General features: G+C 37.2%; 2 protein-coding genes across 3 annotated transcripts in view; one reads left to right on the top strand and one right to left on the bottom strand.

Moving 5' to 3' along the window:
* JAM2 (junctional adhesion molecule 2) overlaps positions 1–13,321 on the bottom strand; it is a 410,153-nt gene that overhangs the window by 70,225 nt on the left and 326,607 nt on the right. The gene's annotated exons all lie outside the window — the stretch shown is intronic.
* Positions 1–13,321, top strand: part of APP (amyloid beta precursor protein) — a 275,906-nt gene that overhangs the window by 156,581 nt on the left and 106,004 nt on the right. The gene's annotated exons all lie outside the window — the stretch shown is intronic.

The raw sequence follows: 13,321 nt of genomic DNA, 5'->3' as shown, positions 1-13,321 counted from the left end.
TCTGTTGTTTTGACCTAGTGGAATAAGCCAATACTAATTTGAGTACAATAAGAGTATATTTAGACACTTGCTCCTAATTTTCTGTGTTTTGAGAAGGGATTGCACTTCCTAAACCTAAGACAGCAAGGTAATCTGTGACTCAGTTGTGAATTTTAAACTCCGATTAAACATGAGTGTTGTAATAAATGACATAGTCTGTGAGTTAAGCTAGCCAGTTTTGTGCATCCAGAGTAACACTGTTTTTTTCCGTATGTTCATTGATTCAGCAAATACATATTCATTACATCTGTGCTGATGGCTCAGCGCTTTGCTGCTGTGAAGGTGTGGTGAGGAATTGGCTGTTACTGTATTGTGGCAGATAAGCCTGGAATTTCTTGTGTTTTCACCACTCCCCTTGCCCTTTAGGGCAGTGATTCTGTCTGTTAATCCTTGATTAATTTGTGCTGACTGGTAGAAATTTTACTTGCCCATTTAAAGCCAAGGCAATGGGCTTCCCTGGTGGTGCAATGGTGGGGAGTCCACCTGCCGATGCAGGGGACATGGGTTCGTGCCCTGGTCTGGGAAGATCCCACATGCCGCGGAGCGGCTAGGCCCATGAGCCATGGCCACTGAGCCTGCGCGTGCTCCGCAACGGGAGGGGCCACAACAGTAAGAGGCCCACGTACCAAAATAAATAAATAAATAAAACCAAGGTAACTAAAGCTGAGAGAAATTTTTTAAAAATTGTCCATGGTCACAAAGCTGGTAATTGGTGAAGCCACGATTTGAACCCAGATGGACCAGAGTATTTCTACCACCCTAATGCCAATTTTTTGTTTTTCCTTTTATATTTAAATACATTAGTCCAGTTTCACCTGTGTTCCCTTGTAAATGTGTATTCCTTTGCTATAGCATATATTTATCTTACTGTTATTTCACTCTGAGCATTTCCTACATTTTAGAATTCTTATTTAAATAATACTGATATTATTATTATTTCAAGCTATGGCCGTGGCCCATGTATCGGCAAACTGTGGCCATGGGCTGTCACCTATTTTCTAATCAAAAGGTTTTATTGGACACAACCAGTCCCATTTGTTTACATATTATCTATGGCTGCTTTCATGCTACAGAGGTGAAGTTGAATAGTTGCAAAAGACACCATGTGGCCTGCAAAGCTGAAAATATTTACTTTTCAAGCCTTTATAGGAAACCTCTGATACTGATCATTAGAAACATACTAAGAAATTTTTCTATTTCAGATTTTACCATACCAAGTAAATTTCATTAAGGTAGTTTTCATATGGTTAGAGACAGACTAGTTAAGTGTTTAAAAAGAGAATTTTTAATAGTTTTTTGGCTTTGGGCCAGTTACATAACCTTGGTAAGTCTGTCTTTTCATGTGTTTTATAGATGCTGATATGATGTTGCATGTTTTTTATATGAATTACTTTAGATGATTCCTGTTAAGTATTTACCATATAATGCCTGGCACATTCTAAGTGTTCAGTTTGTTTTGCAAGGGCAGGCTGCTCAGGGTCGAATCCTGGCTTTACAACCTACTAACTTAGTATATTTGTATCAGTGAAATAACCTTTATGCCTCATTGCTTCCCTCTTGAAAACGGGATTTAATAATACCTACCTAATTTTAACCATTTTGTGAGCAATATATGAAGTAATCCACAGGAAACACTTGGCACTGTTCCTGGTGGACAGTAAGTGCTCAATTAACCTAAGCTACTATAGTTGCCCTGGTTATACACATCATTTTGATCCTCCAGAGAACTAATGTTTACTACTAATTAGGAATGCCAAAGGTAAGCCAACAGACTGTCTTTTGTAATTATAAAAAGCATAAATGTGATGTATCCATTTCTATTGGCATCATAGAGCTGATATTTATGGACATATGTTAAGGAAAAAAACAGCTTAAACTTGGTTTCTTGATTGAAATATCTTTTGTGAATATATTGTATATTTAAGTATCTGCAGTTAAATTTTATATCTGGCTGAAAATTGAACCAAGATAGTATTAAATGCCACTGCATTTCAAGATGGAGTTTCATTTCTTGAGGGTATTTTAAACCTCTTGGAAGTTCATCTGTTAAATGGACAGAGACACCGATAGAGGTCGCAATTTAACATACCATATGATGATGAAGTTGAAAAGTTTGATCTAAATGTTGCTTGCCTTGGGCGGGGTGACTGACCTCACAGAATTAAACTATTGTTCTTCTCCCTCTGGTTACCATTAATCTCTAAGAAGCATCATGTGATTTGCTGCTGTACATTCCACCCACGTGGACCAGGCACTCCTAGGTACTGGGCATTGCACCGGTTCCTGAGGGCACAGGGATATGAAGAGGGTGGTTCACTCAGGTCGCTTCCAGACATAGCTGTACACTCAGTCTTGGGGAGAAATCAGTCTCTCTGACCTGGTTGGGGAAGAACTTTGGCACACAGGGAAAGGAAAGTGCTCACCCAGGGACAGAAGTTTCCACTAAGCATTGCCAAGAAGTTGTCGTTTGAATGATTTTTAAAGGAGAATAGGGATTTGCCAGTTAATGGAGCACCAAATAGAATGAATCCAAGAAGTACCATAAATAAATCAGAACAGCTTGCATTGATCTCAAGGGTAGAGCAAACAGAGCTTAGCGTAATTCTCACGTCTCCGGTGTGACCCATCTGTAATGAATGTGCCTCTTGCAAGGTATCCCATAATTCACAAATACGATCCTTGCTTATCATTCATATTTAGCTTTTCACAAAGTTTGGAGAAAACTGTGAGCTTGACTTGCTGCAGACATGGAAGTGTACTCACATACTTTTGTTGGGCGCCTCATAGGAGCGCAGTGGCCCAAAATGAAAATTAAGCTCCATTTTGGGTTTGTGAACAGGGCAAAGGGATAATGGCTGCTCCCTGTGGAGGAAGTCTTTACCTCTCTGTGTTATGACCACAGGCGAGTAAGATCCACTCCTGTTCCTGGACCAGAATGTAGCATCCTTTCTAATGACTTTGAGAGAACTAGTATCAACACTGGGTACAGATGTGACAGGTGGCAGCCTTATTATTTTGTGCCCCATGGCACCACAGCCATTGATTTTGAGGTGTTTGATATATGCTTTGTTAGAGGCAGAGTGAAGCGTGGCATTAACAAGCTTCTTTCCATGTCATTTAATGGTCCCAATTTAGAAAGCCCACTCAAATCGTTTGCTTAAAATGTAGGAGTGAGAAACAGAGCCATAGAAAAAACTGTGTGTGGTGTGTGTGTGTGTGTGTGTATATATATATATATATATATATATATATATATATAATTTTCTATTTTTAGTAACAAATTTATTGAAATATAGGTTGCATACCATGGAGTAGAGAAGTCAGTGGTTTAGTATAGTCACAAAGATCTGCATTGCCACCTAGAAAATTATATTTTTGAACTTAATTTTGTGTGAAATTTTACATGGCTAGTAGTGCTTAGTTAGTTTTACCTTCTACACTTTTATTTGTGTCAACCTTCTTCAATTCAATGTTAGAAAAGGAAATAATCAGCTAAACGTATTTTAATACAATTATGTCTAAATTTCTTAAAAATAAAATTTCTAGCCCAATTCAATTAAAGTCCAGAAACCAGGTTTTTAAAAATTCTAGTCTTTTTTATGCTTTTCCCAAAATCAGTTGCTGTTCAAAAAAACATGCAAATGTTGACAATTGTATGTATTTCCACAGCACAGAGTTTGCAATTAAGAAAAACATCAGGGCTTCCCTGGTGGCGCAGTGGTTGAGAGTCTGCCTGCCGATGCAGGGGACACGGGTTCGTGCCCCGGTCCGGGAAGATCCCACATGCCGCGGAGCGGCTGGGCCCGTGAGCCATGGCCGCTGAGCCTGCGCGTCCAGAGCCTGTGCTCCGCAACGGGAGAGGCCACAACAGTGAGAGGCCCGCGTACTGCAAAAAAAAAAAAGAAAAGGAAAACATCAAACCTAGTAAAAGAAATCCAGCAAATGGGAGAACAGTTCATCTAAACATGCATGTCATTTTCAGCTAATTTTTAGCTAATCCATATGTCCGATTGAGTAGGGACTCTGATTCCTTGGGCAGGTAACAGTGTGTGTTTTAATGGAAATATTTAGTTGCCTTGTAGAAAAATGCTTTCTGGAGTTTTTAAGCAAGGTGGATTTCAACCTAAACACCTTTTTCCCTCAGCCTTGGATCATTTTGCCCCCCTAAAAACTTATCACCTCTTCCAACATCTGACCTTTTGGGTTCTGTTAGTGGAAGAGTAAGAAGTCAGGAGGAAGCAAGACTGAATGAATCTCATACAAAAATGATGTTCAGTAGCATATCTATACAATGGAATATTAGTCAGCCACAAAAAAGAATGAAATAATGCCATTTGCAGCAACATGGATGGACCTAGAGATTGTCATAGTAAGTGAAGTAAACCAGACAAAGACAAATATCATACGATATCACCTATATGTGGAATCTAAAAAAAAAAAGATAGAAATGAACTTATATACAAAACACAAACAGACTCACAGACATAGAAAACAAACTTACTGCTACCAAAGGCAAAAGGGGGGGTGGGGATAAATTAGGAGTTTGAGATTAACATATACACATGACATACATAAAATGGATAACCAGTAAAGACATACTGTATAGCACAGGAAACTCTACTCAATATTTTACAATAACTATAAGGGAAAAGAATCTGAAAAAAGTAGATATATATATGTACGTATAACTGAGTCACTTTGCTGTACACCTGAGACTAACACAGCATTGTGAATCAACTACACTTGAATAAAATCACATTTTTTAAAACGATGTTCAGGAAAACCCCTTGGCCTTCAAGACAGCAGTGCAAATTTTCAAAACTAGAAGACTCTTGAAACAGTAAAAGGAGTTTAGAATAGTTCACTTTGTTAAAAGTGCACTATATTGAGTTAATAGTGGTAAGACAGTTCCAGTGTTAACTGTGAGAGTGGAGTTGTCTCTGTCCCTTAAATTTACTTATGTTCTTGTTGGGTATAATTTCAGAGAACAGAATATGGACAGGAATTTCATGCTGCTGGCATGTGACTTTAAGTTCCTGGTGTTTCGTGATAGAAGAAACGAACAACCTTGTTGGCTAATTCTTATGATTCTATCTCTTCTGGAGTTTCATAGCATTTGTTACCCAGGATTTCTGACTTGCTGGTGACTGCTGCACAGTAGCTTTGGTCAAGTGATTGGGCGAAATTACTAAAACGCAGCATGAATCCTGGTGTTTACTTGGACTATGGCAGGGTTCCTTGACCTCAGCATTATTGATGTTTTAAGCCGGACGGTTCTTTGTTGTGGAGACAGTCCTGTCCATTGTAGGATGTTTTGCAGGATCCCTGGCTCTACCCACTAGATGTCTGTAGCACCCCCCAGATGTGATGACCAAAAACGTCTTTAGTCATTGATGCATGTCCCTTGGGAGGGGATGGCGGCAGGATCTCTCTGGTTGCAAACCACTGGGCTATGACACTGAGGTCGACAGTGATATCTGGCTTTAAATACACAAGCAGAGAAATACTCCTACAATACTGTGTCTCATGTTACTGTCAGTCGTAACACCTCATTCCATGCTTTGCACATTGTAGGTAGCAGTGAACATTTTTTTTATTTGAGAAGAAAAAGTAAAGTAAAACATATGCTAAAAAAGTTGATAAGTACTCATTTAGTAAGATAAAAACAGATATTTGACGTGTCATGTACAATCTCATAGTTTATATTTACAGACAAATCGACATACAATTTTTAAAATATTACGTATGCATATTTGCCATGTAGGCAAATGAGAGGTAGAGGAAAACTGCCTTCCGGGTTTCGTTTTTTATTCTTCCACAAGAAATTCACTCTCACCTGGTCCCCTGTCATAAAATAGCAAATGGTGGTTACCATCCATAGAGCAAACAGGGTTACTGCTGTTTTCAGCTGGAAGCCACCCATTCTTTTCTGCTGGGTACCATGACAGGGATGAGTTTAACATGGTGAGGCAGACATGCTTGGTGAACCCCAGAAAAGGACCATCTTTCCAATCCTTGACTCTCATATCTAGAAACATCGTTTTCTTGCAGTAACAGAAATGCCATGTAATTCTTTCTTACAGAGAAGTGGTGCAAAGGAAGCAAATTCCAAGCTCAGTGATCTATCCTTGATCTTATGTCAGCTTTCTTAATTATTTTTCCCCAATAAAAATAAAAATTTGATATTTCTAACGTTCTGACAAGTTACAAGAACAGTATCACTTAAATTTGGGTTTCTGAGAAGTCTGAGTTTTCATAGACTTAAATATGAGTAAGAAAAATATTGTGTTGGTGTTAAATTTAAGGCAGAAGTATCAAAGCTGCTTTGATTTTGCATGAGACAGCACTTCAGAGTAAAAGAAATATTTATAGATAATCTCTTAAAATTAAGATTTTGGTATATGTATACATTTGAATCTCTCAGCTCTATTAAAATATGTTATACCCCCATTTCCCAAATATGTGTACCTTCTTTTAATAAGCTAAAACCTATGCAACTTTTTACTAATCCTTTCCTGCTGGTCTTTTTTAGAAAGTGATTGAATCTTATATATATATAGATACTTTTGACATTTTAACTGCCTGTAAAAGATGGGATTGATCATGGTGTTTCTCAAACATTAATGCCCATACAAGGGACCTGAAGTGCTTCCTAAACACAGATTCTAAGACAGTAGGTCTGGGGTAGGTCCTGAGTCCCAGATGATGCTGGTCCTACTGGTCCACTGGCTGGCTACACTTTGAGGAATGGTCTCTAGTATCATTACATGCCCCCATACTGTGCAGATTTAGATTGAGACAGAGTAAGAAACTGAAAAGGAAAATTATTCTTATCTATGGTGGTGAAACCATCATTATCTATGGTGTCATTGCTCTTACTGTAGTATCAAACGTCACCAAGTATGAAAGAATCCTGATAGGTCTACTTACTGAGTAATGTTGTAAAAATTCAACTCTCATGACTGAGCAAATTAGAAAACCCTTACAATTTCCCAAACTATATAATTGTTCCTAGTTTCACCTGTGCCCCTATTTCCTCTCATAGATATGGTGTAGCTGACTCCTGCTAGCCTGTAAAAGCTGATTATTCAAGTACTGAGGAATTTTGTGAGCCACTACCATTGGTAGCTTGAAATACCAATGGTGGGAGTATTTACACCATGGAAGTCAACAAACAGTATAAATCAGAGAGTTTTATTTTTGTGGTTTTCCAGACACAGTCAGGTTTCCCAGCATACCTCACCTCTCAATCAAGAAGAAAAACCTCTTCCTCTTATTTCCAGCAAAGGACGTGATATCTTGTCTTATCAGAGTTTAGAGCTTCTTATAATATTGTGTTGTGCTTCAGACTAACCACACAGCTTGATGACAAATAAGTGTATTCCCATAACAAACAGGAAACAAAGGTATTAGGAAAAATAGCAGTGCCCTTTTGTGAATGCTGGTGACCAGCATCACCAACACGAGAGTATGGTTAGTCTAAACACTTTACAAGTACTTTTTCAGGTGGCCTTTTTATAAGTAATCTTTCATCATTGAGAGAAGTGAGAATCGGGCCAGGTGTAACTCGAATGACACATGTACTGGATAGCCTTAGAGAATCAACACAATTCAGTAAAAAGGCAAGCCAACTGCAGATATCTTCTAGAGACTTCCGTGACAAATTAGCACCCGTCATTTCATTCTGAGTCAGTGATTTCATTACCATGCACAGCTGTTCCCATCATTTGTTTATATATTTCAACCCATATTTGGGGCTTAAGTGAGATTTGTCATAAGACTTTAGTTCAAATTTGCTTGCCTAATTTTACATGCCTCTATTTAGTAAAATAGGATTAGTAGGTAATAAATATCTGATCACAGTTGTTCAATTAGGGAAATTTTCTATTGGACATGTTCTTTTATTACTGTTCGCTATTATTTGCAAGCACATTATAAATACTCTTACCCATTAAAAGTACATGCATCTATTTTGGCAAAAAATACATTCTTAAAAAATAACTGGTTTTCTAGCATGTTGGAATGATTTAATCAGGCTGAAAAGTGAAGTTATAAAACGGCATTGAGATCAGCCATTTTCATTATTAACAGATTGAATGATTAGGCAGGTAAATCAACATTTATTTGAAATATTAAAGATAAGCATATTTAGTAGGTTTCTGTACTCTGTCATTGTTTCATTTTATTTTATTGTTAATATTAAACAAGTGACTTGTCACAAGACCAAATTTTATTTGTCTTCATACATTTGCCGTTTCTACTCTAGTTTAAAACTGCCAGCTAAGTCATTTTTATTTTAAATGAACCTTAATTGTGTACATAGTTTTGTATCATAGGAGGAATTATGCTACTTTTTTTGTTTTTTTAAACAATATCAGAATATATAATTCCTAGGTTTCTATAAGTAACTCTCTAGTTTGATTGGTTTGATTATTCAAGTGGTTACTTTCTCAAAACTTGTAAATTTAAACTTTATGCATTCCATATAATGTACAGTTTTATTTCACATACATTCCTATAGTCTTAGAATAATTGAAATTCAGTTATTTAAATGAAATAATAATAAAAAGCTTTACAGTATGAGATTATTCTTTAGTTAGTGCTTTATTTAAAGCTAAGTACTTGCTACTCTGTTAGCTTTGCTTTTTAAGAAGGCATTATAATAACTGTACTCTTGAAAATGGGGATTTTCTCCTTATCCTAGTTGCCACTTTCACAGCTGTCTTTATGTTGAAATTTTTTTTTTAAGTGTAAAATTAGCTTTCTAAATTTGGTGGTCCATAAAAAATTTTGCTCCAATTTGACATCTATTCAGTTAATTTTTTGTGGTTAAGCATTACATTTGAAACAGTGAATTGCATAATCATTTTATATAATGTAGGAAATATTATATACTTTAATAATATATTAATATTAATATTTTAATAAAATATTAAATATTGTATCAATATTGATGTTTTAAAAAAATATTAAATCTTGTATTTGTATAGTATTGATGTTTAGATAATGGAATTTAGTGTTGAAACCAGCACAGATCTCAGTCAGGACCTACCTTAAAAGATATAAAATGCTTAATGCTCTTTTTTTTAAGCACATGAACACTTTCATACTGTTGTGTGTACATTAGCATTTCAGTTTATTAAATGGTCTTTGTCTTGAAAGGTGAATAGAGCTGTTATAAAAGAAGAGATAAGCCTTCCTTGCCAGAAGAATTCAGCTAGGTGAATATTAGGAAACCTATTTCTGATCTTAAAAGTCTTAAGAATTAAATATGAAATAAACAAAGATCATAGTTCCTTAGATGTTTAAGTCTTGCCTGTGTTTCTATCTAACTTGAAACATTCGCTTTGAGAAGTATCCCTACTTCAATTCTGGGCAAATTTTCTCCTTCATTATTATATGTAACATTTACTTTGAATAGAAACAAAGGTGGTTTGGAATTCAAAAAATAAAGTTAGCAAATAATTTTTAAATGTTCATCTTTTCATTTATTATTTTAGATTTTGAGAAGAGAATGAAGATGAGAAAAGGAAGCTGCAGTTTTAATTTTCAGATGAATTCTGTTTGAAGTTACAATTATATAAGGTCTAATTTTACATGCTCTATGTTTAGTGGATGATTTTGTAAATAATTTTCCACTGGCTGATTATAGTAATGAATATGAAACACGTTTTTCACTGAATTTTTTCAGTATTTCCGAAAGATTAGGAAGGAAAAAGTTTCTCTATTCAGAAAATAATAATCTAAACATAAGCATTTAAAATGTCTTGAAAAAATAATAAAATGTCTCGAGATTTCTTTTTCTCTGAATCTAGCCATGGAGCTTTCAAATTATATATTTCAGGCTTAATTCTTTAAAATTGTTTTACTTTGTTAGGATCTTGATTGGATAGATTTCCTGGTAATTTCTCAGTGCTAGAAAGGAATTTAAAGGAATGTTTCTCAAACTGAAATTTGTAGCCCTTCAGGGAAATTACTCTGAAACGATAAATGATTCAGGGAAAGAGACAAGATAGAATTCCAAGGCAAACTGAACTACCAACCTTCCTCTTATATGTTTCTTAATGTGAGATTTTTTTCTTTTACATTTTTTGCAGATAATTGTAGGTTTACATGCAGTGAAGGAATTAATAGAAAGATATCTTGAATAGTCTTCACCCAGTTTTCCCCATTTATAGCATAATATCACAGCTATGAACTTGACATTGACCACTTAACACTTCTTCAGCCCGAGTATGTGCTCTTTCTTCTCACTGTCTTGGGAGAGTCATTGGCCATCTCCTTTATACTTACTAATACCGTGTGTAAAGGCATTAACATAATACTTCCCCAGTGCTGACCCCATGACTACCCCTCAACCTCTCCCAGACAAATGAAAGGTTCTCTTTTCAATTACATGGACAATGTTTTTTGTAAAGAGAAGGGTTAGAGAAAAGGTCAGAGAGATCAAACACTGGTGTGCTCTACAGTAAAGTAGAAATACAGTTACGAGTGAGAGATGAAAAATGATCCATCCCACTCAAGAATTCCCTCTGAGGGCTTCCCTGGTGGCGCAGTGGTTGAGAGTCCGCCTGCCGATGCAGGGGACACGGGTTCGTGCCCCAGTCCGGGAGGATCCCACATGCCGCGGAGTGGCTGGGCCCGTGAGCCATGGCAGCTGAACCAAAAAAAAAAAAAAAAAGAATTCCCTTTGAAATCAGCTTTACTCCTCTAGGACGGCTGATTAGCAATGCTGATGACTGGAGGGATCACAATGAGATACCCTTTATCACTTGTCCACATCTGGAGCACACTCCTCCGCGTCAGCAGATCAGAGGTTCCAAAGTGACAGGTACATTCCTGTTCCTCTAGGCTCACATATGTCTGTTGCTCCATATATTATGACATTTGATATGCTGTTATACCAACTCCTGACCACGTTATCTCGAATATCCTCTTGTATGTGAGTACGATGGGATTGATTCTTACTCCCTACTATGTCCACACACACCAGAGTCATGAAAGTATTTGGGCCCATTTAAAGTCAGGAGTGCCAGCAGCCATGGTAATGTCAGGGAGAACCAACAAAACACTCCAAATGGAGATTATTTGCCTTTAGGGATTGATGACTCACGGGTCTTATAACTGGAAACTCCAACAAGAATTGTAAGCTCCTCAGGTAGTTTATTTTATTTGCTTAGTTGATATATAAATGAATTTTGAGTCCTGAATCCTTTTTCTTCTTCACTGGGGCTCTACCAATTAGCTGTAACAGAGGGTTTCATAGCCATTTAGAATGAGGCAGAAGAAAAACAAAAATGAATAAAATAAAAATGAATGTTTCACCCGTAGTATAGGAAAATGACAATATATTGTAATATCACCTGGGTTCTAGACCAGGAAGTTTTGCTTTTGTGAAAAGTAAGATATCGTATTAGGTCACATACAAGGGAAAATATCTGTCATGGATTAACTCCTTTGAGATCCCATTACTTAACTTGCACCCACCCGAAATTCTACCAGTTTTATTTAGTACATTGGATGTAGCATAATGACGTTTTCTGCCCCTGCACAGCTGTGATGTATAAATGGACCTGTGGCAGGCAAGTATCAGAAGATACGTATTTGGTGCTGTAAGAGGTATAAAACGTGAGCAGCAGCATGAATTGTTGAGACACAGTGAGGTTTGTTGCCCACGCTCCTGTGACTTAGGGTCGTGTTTCTGTGCCTCTCTTTGTAGCAGAAGCCACTTGCAACTTCAGTCTGACTTCAACCACAGTGTAGACACGGTTGCCTGGCAGTCTTTTTGGAATCGGTACAAGGATGAGTATCATTATGTGTTAGAAACAGGAAAGCACATCACGTGAACATGTACAGATTGGTGAGGGAGGTATAGAAAAGGAGGGTAAAGCCAACCTGTTCATGTTTCTTACAACTGAGAGAGAGAGAAGGAGAGAGAAGATACCATCCAGGAGTGGAGACAGCTGAGAGCTGTGGTTTGCAGGGACTCCTCATGTGGGCACGCATGGCTGCCAGCTCTGCAGCCCGGAAGCTGCTTTGTCAGTAACTCAGAGGTGATCAGACCCCCCTACACACACAGCAGAACTAACTTAATCCTTTGTAAGTTAGAATGCTAGTCGTTTAATTTGGGGAATAAATCAAATTACCAGCTGGATGGGATACTGTGTCAACCGTTTGGCAGATTTTTATCATACAGGAAAATTCCATAAAGAAAACTTAACTAGAAACACATCATGGCTTGGCAAGCATGGACTTTGAAAGTAACTATCAAATGAGATGACCAGAATGATGGGTGATGTTGAGCTTGATGCTCTTGGAGCCAGTTGTTTCCATCCTAAAACCATCCAAAGAGAGCCAGAGTCATCTTAGACATCTATTACACAGGACACTTCTGCAGAGAGCTTGACACTCGCCTTCTGGGCTCAGTGCTGACTCTCCCTCCCTACTCTGTTGACATCATCATGATGGCAGCAGCTTCTGGTTTTGCCATCACCTCTTGACCTTGAGTGAAAAGAACAATGAGTGGTATGTGTAGAGAAAAGCAAAACAGTAGTTCCTTTTACATCAACATTGTGGATCTTTGTCTTTGAGTGATTGATTGATGAGACTCTTCCTAGAGCAGTCTGTTGAATATTCCTAATAGGAAGCTCTGAATTATGCATGGATTTTTGTCTTTTAGAAGAAGCATGCTTTTCCCTGGCATGTTAGTAAAACTAAGAATAAGCAAGACATCTGAGTGTGCTGAGGTATCAGAAGGATCTCTGTAAGCCTAGCTAGGGTGGGACGCAAACCGAGTAGGAAAATCGTTTTGACTTCTAACAAAAATGGAATATACATGGGAGGTAGAGTTCTAATTCTAATTGCAATAACTTTACAAATGGAATCCTACAGGTTGCTACACTTTCAGTCAATCAGGGATTATGAACCTGATTTGGGTGAGGGTGGCAAGGCATGTTGACAGGTAAGCTGTGTTATAATGTAAAACAATGTATGGTATGTATTAACAAATTGGAGTTGTTTGACTGTGTTTTGTTATTTGAAACATTTTTGGCCAAGGGACAGACAAATATTCAAAGAATTTGTCTTTAATTAGAGTTAACGTAATCAACTTGAAGTCACTTTCACAGGTTTTATGTATGTTTTCAAATATAGTCAGTGGACAGGCTGGGTCTCTCTGAAAACTGGATCACATTCAGAATATGTATAATTAGTTTATACTTTAAGTCAAGGCAGTCATTTATTCAAGGAAAACAATCAGGTGTTTGCGACAGGTTAAACTTTT

This window comes from Lagenorhynchus albirostris, chromosome 5 (assembly GCF_949774975.1).
Source record: "Lagenorhynchus albirostris chromosome 5, mLagAlb1.1, whole genome shotgun sequence".
In the NCBI taxonomy this organism is placed as follows: domain Eukaryota; kingdom Metazoa; phylum Chordata; class Mammalia; order Artiodactyla; family Delphinidae; genus Lagenorhynchus; species Lagenorhynchus albirostris.
This window is presented reverse-complemented; position numbering and strand designations above follow the sequence as displayed.